Source organism: Caretta caretta, chromosome 3 (genome assembly GCF_965140235.1).
Source record: "Caretta caretta isolate rCarCar2 chromosome 3, rCarCar1.hap1, whole genome shotgun sequence".
NCBI lineage: Eukaryota > Metazoa > Chordata > Testudines > Cheloniidae > Caretta > Caretta caretta.
In genome coordinates this window covers 189,669,831-189,683,452 of record NC_134208.1, presented here as the reverse complement: position 1 = coordinate 189,683,452, position 13,622 = coordinate 189,669,831, and the positions used below count along the sequence as shown (strand labels likewise).

The following is a 13,622-nucleotide window of genomic DNA, read 5'->3' as shown; positions in this document are numbered from 1 at the left end:
AAAACTGGATTTGTTTAGAGAAGAGAAGACTGAGGGGGCACATGATAACAGTTTTCAAGTATATAAAATGTTGTTACAAGGAGGAGGGAGAAAATTGTTCTCCTTAACCTCTGAGGATAGGACAAGAAGCAATGGGCATAAAATGCAGCAAGGGAGGTTTAAATTGGACATTAGGAAAAACTTTCTAACTGTCAGGGTAGTTAAGCACTGGAATAAAGTGCCCAGGAATGATGTGGGAACTCCATCATTGGAGATTTTTAAGAAAAGGTTAGATAAACACCTGTCATGGATGGTCTAGATAATACTTAGTCCTGCCATGAGTGCAGGGGACTGGACTAGATGACCTCTCGAGCTCCCTTGTAGTCCTACAGTTCTATGATTCTATCCTTCCTAAATGGTAAAGTAATGAACACTGAAAGGGCCATAACTTCTTGTCCAACTGGTTCTTCAGCTTTTGAAATGGTTAAAGGATGTTTAGACAGACAGCTGAATCCTTCCCTCTTGGTTAATCAGATTGCTTGAGGAGTAGAAGTTTAGGAAAGCCATCCTGTGTGAACAGAAGGAGGCACAAGAAAGACAGACAGGCAGGCACTAAGGGGAGAGAGGGAGATTCTGGGCATCCAACTTGGGAAAAAAGAGACCAGAAATGGGCTTGCACAAGGAGTGTCTGACCTTTAAAGGGGGGGATCAGTAAGAAAGGATTCAAGGAAAGCAGCTTTGAGAGTCAAAGTAATCTTTAGGGAATCTATGTATTGGCAGCAGCAGCCAGGGAGCTGGGTTAGTGCTCGGGTGAAGAGTTAAGCCTCAATCCAGAGTCTGCAGCAAGCACTAGTTCAGCCTTAATGACTTTAGAGTCCCAAGATGGGAAGGACTTTTGTAATCACATAGTGTGATTTATTTGGAAAAGTGGTAGGGGAAGAGACCACCTGAGAGTGCTTCTGTGCAATCCTGTTGGAGAGTTCTTAGACTACAGTGATGGTAGTCACTGCTCTTCTTCCCTAAGGTGCTCTTCTTCTCTAAGGTGTCTCAGCTGTGGGGGGCAACAGGGATCAATCTGGTCACCTTTCATGTTCAATGTACATTGTAAGTGATGCCGCCAGGCAATATGGGCTGTATCATCGTAAATTATTTTCCTTAGACTTTGAGAAATTTCCTTGCTGTCCATATGCCAAACAGAGACAGGGACTTGGATGAGAACCATATGGCTTAAATTCAATCCACGCAAGTGGATAGTGATGCTTACTGTCGAAAGGAAACATCTGAGGAATTGGCAGTATCTAAAACTCCTCCATTACCTGTGGTCACCAGTCTGCCCATTGTCAAAGTGTCCACAGTCTCAGAGTCTCACACATGCTACCTCTCTGCTGCTGGCGTCTCAGATAGTAAAACTGGCCAACAGCAAAACATTTCTGGCTTTGAATTGCCAAGGGGTTCCCCCTTTTCTATTCTAATGCATCCATCTCTGTGTTACTCTAAGTCTTAATGGTTGCAATGCTCTGAAAATGGAACTAAAGGAAGAGGTTAGGCAGATATTTCATTTTTTGTGGAAGGAGGCTACCCACCTTCTAAGTGAAACTCACCAACAAGAGCATATTTCACCTCTTCTCTGCATTGTCTTCCAATAAACTGCCAGATGAACAAGGCACCAAATAGCTGGTTGTTCTGCTATCTCAAGGACCACCTCTCCCTCTCTCTCTCTCTCTGACCTGTCACACAACCAACTGTATCTTAAAAGCAGCTCAGAGACAGCAGGCCTCAGCTATAGGCCTTCACCTCTGGAATACACTTTGGCCAGAAATTCACCTAAACCTCAGCCTATCAACATTTCTAACACATTGCCAGGACACACCTTTTTCCTCAAACTTTTCAATAACTACCAAACTTTTTTTTTTTTTTAATTTACAGGAAACAGGCTTCTTATGTCAGTTTGCACCCTACTGGCTAGCAGAAGCTACTATACCTAAAGAAGATTCACCCCACCCAAAGAGGTCAGTCAGTGTGTGCACCACTCATCTCCCTGAGGTGACTCACCAAGCAAGGCAGCTCTGTGTTCATTCTGGGCCCTCTGAAGTCCTATCAGCAGAAGCATCCCATGATACCTGCACTGAATCTGCACAGATTTTTTGTGCTCGGTGGCCACAGTCAGAAACAATCAAGAGATGGACCTCTTTACCTAGGCTAAATGAATTATCAGTACTGTTAACTATTTCTCTGCTGGTCATTTTAGAAGACAGTTGCAGGTACTCTTGTGGCAATGTATGAATAGAGTACAACCACCAACATCCCCATCAAATCTGACTTCTGCGGTAGAATCTATCTGGACTACATGTCTAAATACTAGGTTTTGGGGATGTGAAGATGGAACTTTTTAGACTGAGATGGGAATGTGCATTATTGTTCCTGATAAATTTAGGATTTCCTCTACTGGCAAAACAGATCTATTTGGAACTTTGACTGATGCTAATAACTACATAGATCAACCTGTGGTTTAATTTATAGAACAGATGGAAGATACAGACTCTGCTGCATTAAATGCATTGGAATAACTGTTCTTCAGCAGATTGTTTGAGAAGTTAAATAGTGGTGTGAATGGTATTAGATGCTTTGGCTCTCAGATAAATAATTGTTTCTATTATTATTCTGAATAATTGATAACGTATTCTTTTGGGAGAAAAAAAGTAACAATAAAAGTAACATGCATTACTAAAAACAAAAAAGGAACGTGAGTATTTAATTGTGAGGTATTCGTTGCAAGGGAAGAAAAATACCCAAGGCTGAGATGACTTAGACCCCGATTCAACAAAGCACTTAAACATGTGCTTAATCCATTTGCATTCAGCAAAGGACCTAAACACATGTTTAAGTGCTTTGCTGAATAGGGATGGTTTATTGAATTGGTGTCTTAACAGAGAATTGGAATGGAGTAGACCCACCCACTCAGAAACTATGTACAAGTACACACTAATTTAAGCCTAATTTAAAACATTTAAAATGTAGTATTCCTACATGTATTTAAGGTTATTAATATTTATTATTTGTATTACTAAAGTGCCTAGGATCCAAGTCATGGTCCAGGACCCTATTGTGCTATGTGCAGTACAAGCATAGCACAAAAAGACAGTCATTTATGTTTATTATACATTAAATATACAACAGAATGGTGAATTCTCTGATACGTGAAGATTTCTCTTTGAGTCTGCATGAACGCTAAGGTTTTCCTGAAGACTCTTCCTTATGGGAAGAACACAATAGACATTCATTTGATAATAATATCTTTCTCTCTATCCAGTACAGATCTATAATATTAGATCAGACCCAATGAAGAAAGGAACAATAATTCATGCAAAGTGGCATGGGGCTTCAGATGTCGAAAAATATTAGATATCTAATTTATTGCTCTGTTACATTTATGTTAAAAAATAACATGCATAGTCCAATGTATTTGTCCCTTACATTAATATGTTATATTTTTCCTATTGAAAAATAATTAAAAAACAAACTCATGTAGTTTAGTGCATCATGTGTCTAATAAAATGAAGGTAAGAGTTAGATCATTGCACATTTTCAACACTGTCATACCAGAAAGGGCTAAATTGTGCCTTTTCGTAGAGCCCAAAGCTAAAGCCACTGAGTAAGTTGCTCTGCCCCAAGGAGGCATTGTGCCTCAGACACACCCCGCTGAAGCACAGTTTCTACCATACTCCCCTCTTGCCTTGGTACGGCCCTTGTCCCCACGTCCAGCCAGATGTATTGGCCAGCACATAGGGACATCAAAGCGTTGGCTCCTCCCCTGCCTGACCATTTCGTTGAAATGGGGGGAACACTGGGACAGTGCACTGTATTCTCCCCATCTCTCTTACCTGGACCCATGATTGGTTTCAGTTTGGCAGAGCTGTGTGGAGGCAGAAGAGGTCTTACTCTCCCTAGCCACTGCATAGCTGTGTTAGACTTCAACACAAGCTACCTGTTTTTTCAACACTAAAAATAAAAACCCTGCTCCAAAAGTGCCCGCTTAAAAACACCTATCCCCTTAGGGCCAGATTCCCACTGTGGGAATTTCAGAAGTTCCGAGGTGCCTAACTCCCATTGACTTAACAAAGAGTTAGGTGTCTAGATGCTTTTAAAATCCCACTAGGCTCCTACCTACATCTATAGGTGCCTAAATACCTTTAAAAATCTGGCACTTAGTGCCAAATACACTTTTTCATCACTCCAGTTTTGAGTTCTTCTTCAGTGCTAATTAACACAGCAAAATTACTGGTGCAAGTACTTTACAATTACTCCTTAATAAAAGTGTGGAAAAGGGCTAAGCTATTATTTCCCATTGCATGGACACTCCCGAAGCATGGATTGAGAATGGATTGGAGTGAATTCAAACAGCTGGTTTACCTTTCTCTTCCAGTACAATAACCAGAGCCAGCCCTAGGCCATATAGCACCCCAAGCAAGGAGCATCTTCGGTGCCCCCTCCCTTTATTTTTTATTGCATTTGTAGCACATTGCACCATGTCCATGCATGATTTGTCCCTGTCATATAAGATGATAAATTTGCATGCTAAGATCTGTAAATCTGTATTTATTCATGCCATATATAAACAAATAAAAAAGTTTCCTCTAAGCTTATAGAAACATTTTAATTTTAAGAATAACTGAAATGTACTAACATTAAGAAATTGAACTGTGCACCAACATTGGGTGGATCAGTATTAAATACTGTTACAGTATGTGACAACCTTAGAATGTTAACCCTAGTCCTTTAGTTCTAAAGGTTACTTTTCTAGCCTTTGCCCTCACAAACTGAACCATGCTTCAGAGAGATCCAGAGATTGTCCAATGGCATTTTCAAGCAATAAAATAGCAAGCGATGTCAGTTTCTCATTGGTCACCATCGACTGAAGATATATTTTAATGAGTCTGTGTTTCACCACTCCTGACTGTGACTGGCAGTGTGAGCAGAATCCTCAAAACTATCCACACATTAGGAAAAGTGTCCTTCAGCTCTGCATCATGAATTATTGGAGAACTTGGAGTGTAGAGTGCTTCCTGTGTGGCAAAATGTGACGGATGTTGTCCAATTCAACATAGAGGTCTTTATTATTGACATCCGAATATTTCCCATATGTCAGCGTCTGGTGATGATCCATACAATCATTCAAGAGTGTTTTCCTGTCTGCCATCAGCTTACTAAGGTCATACAAAAAACTCAAGGTTTTTTTTCTTGGTGCTTCATTTGTCCAAACCTTTCATTGAGTGAGCAAAAAATCCTCCCTCTTGAATTTTTCTTCCGAGCTTCCCGTCACCTCATCTCTGCCCTTGTAACCAAACTGTCTCTTCTTCCGATGAATACAAGTTTCCTTGAAGACAGGCTCAACTCCTAAGTTTTCTTGCCATTTCTCTGGCAACAGTGATGGCACCTTCAAATCCATTGTCTTTGTAGGCCACAATGAAATCAAGGCAGCTTCTCATCAAAGTAGTAGTGGTCACGATATCCATCGACTGAATTTGTAATGCCTTGCTCACAACATTTACTTGGAACAGGATATTGTGCCAAAACACAACTGAGACCAGAAATTTGAAATCAGTGATCTGGTTTGCCAGGATTTTCACCTCATGTCAGATTCCAACCTTGGCTTTACTCGACTGAGCCAGTGCCACCAGGGTATGGTCACTTGGTACCTCACTGGCCTTACACTGTCAATGCGGCTCTCCGAGCAAGTGTCACTTAGTAGCTTCATTGTCAGATTAGTAACATTGTCCGTGAGGATTTTCCACCTGATAGTTGACTCTGAAAACAGGACGTATTTCCTTTGCAGTGCTCCAAAGAGAGATATGGAATCTGAAGAAGATGATGCCGCATCTTACAGAACCAGGCTGAGGGAATGGCAGCCACAAGGCATGAAGAAAACCCTTGGATTCAGCCTCAAGTATCCTTACCTGGATGCTACTGATTCTTCCCTTCATGTTCTCGCCCTTGTCTGTTTTCCCTTTTTTGGCTAACAACAAAAACAGCACCCCAAGCCCGGTACACCCAAAGCCTGGCATCCCAGGTGGTCACCTGGGTCGCCTGCCCCTAAATCCAGTCCTGCCACTAACCCACTCTAAAGTGGCATTGATATGAGACCTTAAGTAGCAGGAAGAGCTATGGAAACACTTTCCTAAGGATATGGGCATGTTCTTTCTGCTTTCCATCACTAGCAGATTATACAGAATAGTCAGAGCAAAGGAAAAAGCAGAGCAAACTGCACCTCAGAAATGCTTCACATCTTCTCAGCAAACAGCTCTCTGCTGTCTTGTCCCACTCCATCTCACTCAATTAGGCTATTGTTCTATTTGCCAGTAGGTAAATGCCCACATAATCCCTGCTCTAGCCATGGCAATTGTTGCCAGTCCCAATCCTAAAAGGAGGGGGAGAGCTCACCATTTTAATGTGCTTCTGTCCTTGATCACACAGGTAAAGGTCCCTTTTTGGATTGGCAACAGAGTACAAAAGAAACCATTTCACAGCATGGCTTCAGACACAACATATGTTCTGTGAACAGAATGGTGTAAATGGTGGTGGCTCTATTGTATATGAAATTCAATGGGCATTTCATTTTCGGTATAAACCTAAACTAGTTAAAGTCAGTCTGTACAAGCTCCCTTGGTATGAAACGGCACTTTGCATTACAATTACATTATATTGTTTTGACATATCTGAAGCAAAGGTTAAAATCATCTCTCGGATGGACATTGTTTCTATAATATTGCCCACTGCAAAGCTCCAGTATGAACAAGCTCAGAATGATGTGAAATATTTCTAATACAAATTTTATTTTTATGTGAAACTATTCAAATGCTGCTGTACAACATGAACTACCTGAACCAAATCAAATCCTCAGGTCAATTCCTTCTTCCGAGTGCTCCTTAGATAACAAAGTCTTGTTCTGCGAATCTGTTCAATATATTAAAGTTGATTCACTCGGACAGTGTGTAAGATATAATACATTAATCTGGGCCATTTCAATTTCTGAGGCTGGGACTATAAAACTGGTGTGCTGCATATCTAATTTTTTTTTGAATACCTGATTTATGCATCCCTCTGATGCAGAGTGTCGATGGTATGGTGGATGCGGCTGCTACATTAACAACGGGCTGCATCAGCACTCAAATCTTATCTTGTTAAATCAGACAAATGTAGCTCAATGAAAAGGAAGGAATAAATGCCTGGGATGGTTGAAAGGAGTGAATTTTAATCCTGTTTGTTAGGGGACTTTCATGGTGTGGGCTGTATGACTAAGAAAGGAATGTCTACCAAGCTTATGGGAATATGAATTATTATATATATTACATATGTACATGCATAGGCACATTCAGTATGTATGTATATACACACAGTTTGTCTCTCTCTCTTTACACACATACACTAAATTTGCAAAGCAGTTACAGCCGGTCTGAGAAGTAAGTCAATATTTATAAAGCCTACATTCATTTATTTATATGTCTAGAATAATTAGAATAACTGGTTTTGTACATAATATTATCTTTTTTCATTAAAAAAAAGTTACCACATGGGATAAATACCCAGCAATGGAATAACTTTTCCATGTGTGTGTGTGTTTGTGTGTGACCTCTGGAATAGACTGAATACTGTTGTAGTTCTAAAGACAACCAATATTAGTTCTCAAGAAAAAAATGATCCTATATTTGCACAATCAACGAGACCTTTAGTCGTAATCTTTACGCTAGACAAGGAAAAGTTTTGTTGATGCACTTAACTGACTTGGCCTAGGCATATGCAATAAATGGAATGTATTGTGGGAATTAATTCTTGGGGAGGACAGTGCATTAATTTAAACTCAATTCTCTAATAAATTCTTGCAGCTCAGCTTCATAAATCATAGGTCAATAAAAAACCTTTGTATATTTACCAATAAAGATGTGTTTGGAAATGGTCAAGCAACACAGTACAACTGCAAAAAGATATGCCTATTAGAGCTCAAGCGTCACAAAGTAGAACAATTATACAAGGAGTCGAGTTGTAGCTGGAATTACTTAATTGACTCAAAGATGAACTTTCATGCTCAATGACACTTTGAAAACATATTATTTAAACATAAGTCAGTTTAGCTTTCATTGGCTGTTATCCTTTCCACAGTGGTTAATTATCAAAGAAAAGAATGTTATAAACAGTAGATCGCATCCTCACAACCTCTTCCCTAGCATGTTAAACTACAGGGTCACGGTCCTCTGTTGTAACATTATTAACTGTTGTTGTGAGAACAGTTGTGATGTCACAACCAAAGAATTGTGGTTGATTAGTATTAATGAGCAGGAGGACTGAAAAGAAACCTTTAATGCACAAGTACTGTAGATAACAACAATCATGTCTGAAAAAGACCTAGGAATAAATACTTGAAAGTATATGAATATCTATTTGAATATTGTGTTTTCATTTCTCTTTAGACTGAACATGAAAGTTCAACTTTAAATTCATTACATTTAAACATCTTAGAGTTCCAATCTCAAATTAACTTAACCCACCATAAAAAACCAAAAACAAACAAAACCAGTAAAAGTGGCAGGTTTAAGAGATAGAACAGTGCACATGAGAGAGCTTATTATAGACCCATTCTGATCCAGTTTTCCAGAAATGGCTGGGATATGCAGTTCAAAATGTGCACAACCTAATGGTGAAGCCATAATTAAAAAATGATACACAGTCCCATTTATACCAAATGTCAAAACGCCTTTCCTATAGAATGTACAATTAAGGAGTGTGTGAACAAATTGAAAACTGTATTTCAGCTGAGAAAACAAAGAGAAAGCCACATCCAAGGCAGAAGTTCAGCATCTCTCTAAAGGATTAGGTTCATGGGACTTACTGATCTTGAGACTCACAATACAGTTCTAGTGCCATAGGCCTTAGTTCTGTAGACAGCGAAGTTCTGGTTCTCCACTAAGCAGGTGAATACCTTACCTTTCAGAAAGAAAGACGCAGCCCTTTAGTAGGAGGGAGGGAAAGGAGTATTTATGTGACATTTAACTGTGACATTGCACTACACAGTGCTCAGCTTGCAGGGTTCCACTGATGGGATGCCTGAAGTATTGTTGGTGTCTACTATTCCCATTGTACCTCGCTCTGGGCTGAGCGCTCTGTTAAGGAAATGGGGTGGGGAGGCAAATAAAACGGACAAGGCTTGGGGAAAATACAGATGAAGTGAGCAAATCAAGTTAATTGTGCTAATTATCATAACGAAGTAGAGATTTTATGTTTGCAAGGAGGCTTTTTTTTTTTTTTTTTTTTGGTTATGTGGATGTTGTGGATGCATTCAGGGCAAATGAATTGAGTTCCAGGCCTCACTAGATGCTTGAATTTCTGTCAAAGTGGCTCCATTACATATGTGTCCCTCAGGGTCAGACTGCATTAGCCAACTCCTTTATTCCATACGTGATGAACTAAGGAGTCAGCAGAGTGTATTCCAAAAATGCCTTCATAACAGATATTTTCAGTGTCCATAAGAACTTCAGCTCAGTTTTAAGTGTTTTTTGTTTCTTTTTTTATGAGGGAGAAAAATAAAACATGAAATGTCTCTAAGGTCACAGAACACTGACCTCATTGGCTGGGCTAATTTGATTGTGCCAGAACAATAGCACTGTACTCCTCTGCCAGCGAAGTGCATGCTAATTATGCGATTTGCCCTTGATAAGACCTTGGTGGGTCATTCAGCAGTTGTGATCTGTCACTGACTTCTAATCATGTATTATCGTCTGGGTGAGTCAGAATGGTACCCTAAGCTTTCTGTCTTTACAGCAATGTGGCACTCTAATTACCTTATGCCAAGTGGATATGCAGAGACTGAATTAAGTGATCACTGTGATTGCCTTCAAAATTTTCTCTTTATCCTTTGTGTTGCTTCTCTGCAATTTACATTTTAAGATGCCGAGAAGCTTTTGGTGAGACTGAAAATGCCACTCTAAAAATAATGATGTTTTTTAATTTAAACAGGATAATACTAAATTTAAGCCATCCCAATTTCTATCAGTATTTACATGGTACTATATAATAAACCTCAATAGGAATACTTTAGTAAACTTGTTGGAAATTATAACACATCCTTTATCTTTTCATCTGCAAACAAAAGGGGAACAAAAAAGGGAAACCTTTTTCTCTCCAAAGTTTTAACTGTATTCATAATTCTTACTTAATAAGCAAAAATTAATTCCAAACCATTGTTCCACATTTTGATAAAGCTTGTCAAATGTATTCTCTAATATAACCAGTGCTATAATTAAAACTTAAAGCTTGAAAAGCTTCATCACAAAATGTTCATTAACTATCGTAAAGATGAACTGACCCTTTAAGTATTTTAAATTCAGTAGTAAATTTCTGACATATTGGTTAACTTCTTCTGTGGCAATTTGATGGATCTGTATTATACTAACTATGATAATGCTGCTTATTTTACTCAATATTTTAAACATTTGTTATAGCTATGTTGCACTTCTCTGTTGTTGTCCCAAAAACTACAGAGCAATCGGTTATGGTAAACCAGTTGTATCAACATCTGTATTTGCTCAGAGACTGACCTAATGTCTTTTGCAAAAAAATGTAGGGAGACATCTGCAGGTTAACTAAACAAATTAATGATTTATAAAATTTGACAAAATACATTGGTCTGAATGATTCTTAAAAATATGAACTCTAAAGTGCTACTTGAAGGTTGTCATCAAACAGACAAAAAAAAATCACAATGCCAAATTTATTGTACCATTAACAGAAAAAAAGGATTTTCAAAGCTTTTCCTGTATTTTACGTCAATATTGCAGCATAATTTTTTATAGACACAAACTGAAAAAAATAGTCAATAAAAACCATAAAGGACAATTGATAAAAAAATTGCAAGCCTTATTTTCCTTGAATCACATGATACACAAGGAGTATTATTTGCTGAAAGCTTGGTTTGTTTGAGGGGGGGAAGAGAGAGAGAGAGAGAGAGAGAGAAACAGCCTAGGAATAAGATGCATTCCCTGGGTGGCAAAACAAAAGAGCCCAAGGAAAAAAAAAAAGCTGCAGAAAGTTGACACAGTCAAGAATAATGGCTAAATCTATCAAGTTTGATCAGGTCTGCTATAATGAAGTGGAGCTTCATATTCCAAGCAGGGACAATGAAGACAGAAGTCAGGCTCTAGAAATGTGCTGCTCACTTTGTGCTTGGAATATGCAGCAGCCAGCAGGGAGCCACGAGATAATTACACAGTATTTGTGTGGTTCCAGGAAGCTTCCTGCGCAGGTTGAATGCCCGCGCTATATTAAAAGGCAGCACAGTGAAATGTTTTTAATGAATATTTTTGTCAGAGAAAGAAAAGGCATTTGAATGATTTTTGTGTGTGCAAGGAACCAGAGGTAGAACATCACTGTCAAAATACAGGTACCTTTATTTATGTTTATTCCATCATTTACAGTTTCAAGAGCCTAACGTCCTTTCAATAATACAAATCACAACACCAGGTTAATGTTATTTAGGGCTAATTGCACATACAATCCCTTAACTAATGCTTGCTGTTAATATGTTTCAATGAAATCCTACATCAGACTGCAGCTTGAAACTATTTTTATTTTTTATTTCCAGTAGCATCTGAAATATTTAGACACATTTAATCAGAAAACTCAAAGAAGTAATACAGATGTTGATACTTACTATTCAGTAGCCCTTTGCAGTGATAGATCTAAAACATAAGAATACATTATTTCAGCACTCTGTAATTCTCACCTAACAGATGTGAATAATCCACCGAATTGAAAATCCCAGACATGATACTCATAAATGCCCTCTTATAGCTTATTTTGCAGTGCAAGTAACGGAATTGATCAAAAACTAGACTTTGCTGGAAAGTTAATTTGAAAGATTTTTTCTGTCTGATTAAAATATTATTACCTACACATAAGCCAGTTCATGGTTTGTTTTTGTTTTTAAATTCAGATCAGTTCTGTTACCCTAGGACTCAGGAAACTTGGTATGTACTGTTCCATATTTTCATGTAAGATTAAATAAGACCTTTCTTTAGCTTTTAGGAATGGCTAACTCTCCCTTACAAGAATCACACATACACACTTAGGCTGACTGTCCAAGGTATCTGGAATTTGCAAAGGTTTTTCCAGCATTAAAGCTTTAATCATTTTTTAAACTAATATTGTGGTAAGTATTCAAATTATGCCATACTCCAGTAGAGATAAGACCAGCAGTTGAGAAAAAAGGGCCAGCACTTTGTATGACATGAAAGTGGGCCTCTCCAGTTCTGCCACCTGAACTCCATGCACCTTTCAGTTCAAAGGCAACCTTAATACCAAGATTGACTGCACCTTCAGTGGGGGGAACATTGTCTGGGCTTGCCGAGGGAAGGCAGCTGTGCTTTATGGCCGGGGGGGGGTGGGGGTGGGATGATGTCAGAAACTGCTGCAAAAGGTGGTAATGATTTGAATAAACATGGATTTGCCTGCACTGTACACTTTATCTGCTGGGTAATCCCAGACATCTATATAATAAAGTTGCTGCCTGATTAAAATCCATAACAAGTGTCTCCTCTCCTTCTTTCAGTATAGCCAGACAACTAGCCTACTGATTATCAACAGTAAACAAGAGTGAGATGTTTTTGTTTCTCTTTAGTGATAGTCTTAAACAGTGCATTTTTATAACCCATATCTCTTCTTCTCACAAAGAATAATTGCCAGACAACTTTCAAACCAGGAATGTAGCTGAGAGGAGCTATATCTCCCAAACCTTGAGAACTGATGGCTAACCCATCTGAAAGTAAATAGACTTCTTTAACAGAAGATATAAATAGTACTTTCAAATCATTATTAGCAGGGGCCTTCTTGCCCTCAAAAGACCATTTTTTGCAATGAGGTTTGCATTGAAATGTTCCCCTTTGCAAGCAATTATACTAATGCTCACCAAAACAACAACAAACAAAAAAAAACAAACAAAAGGGAGGTATCTCTTTTGTAGCCAGAAAATTATTCATCTTCTTTGAAGAAACTCATGAGTCGACTTAATGTCATCAACAAAAACTGACAACCGCAAAAGAAATGTGATTTCTCTTTTTAAAGACACTAGAAAATTGTAGATCACAGTTGATAGAGACCTTGGAATTCTAAATATTTAATTCATGAAGAAATTTCAATTTCCTAATATTCCATAATATAATAAACATGGGGCCAAATTTACCCCTAGAGTAACTCCATAGAGTATCTAATGGAGTTACAGTTGGGTGAATTTAGCCTATTGTGTTCAAACCTATAATTTATATATTGTTTTTACTTAAACGAAACACTGAGCTGCGATACATTTCAGTCCACAAATACTGGTATAGACTCATTCCCTATCAACAGGTATTATTTTTAAAATGGCATAACAATGGAGCTGCCTTGAATTATTTACTTCCAGTTCTGTAGGTATATGAGGCCTGATTCTGCCTCACTAGAAGTCAATGGGAGTTTTGTCAGACATCAGTAGGTACAGAATAAGGTCCCTACTATGTTAGAGAACAGTGAAAATGGAATAAGAGGGTTTTATGTTTACCTCCTTTTTGCTTTGCATTTTTACTGTTGTAAAACAGAAAGGTGCATTTACAGAAATAATCAAA

General features: G+C 38.4%; 1 protein-coding gene across 45 annotated transcripts in view; it reads right to left on the bottom strand.

Moving 5' to 3' along the window:
- Window positions 1–13,622, bottom strand: part of LOC125633483 (uncharacterized) — a 786,124-nt gene that overhangs the window by 349,259 nt on the left and 423,243 nt on the right. For 11 of the 45 annotated variants that reach the window (XR_012667812.1, XR_012667817.1, XR_012667811.1 and 8 more), the window contains one exon: window positions 11,678–11,705. The exons of the other annotated variants lie outside the window; for them this stretch is intronic. The gene's annotated coding sequence lies outside the window, so the exon portion shown is untranslated. The remainder of the gene's footprint in view (window positions 1–11,677; window positions 11,706–13,622) is intronic. 45 annotated transcript variants of the gene reach the window in all.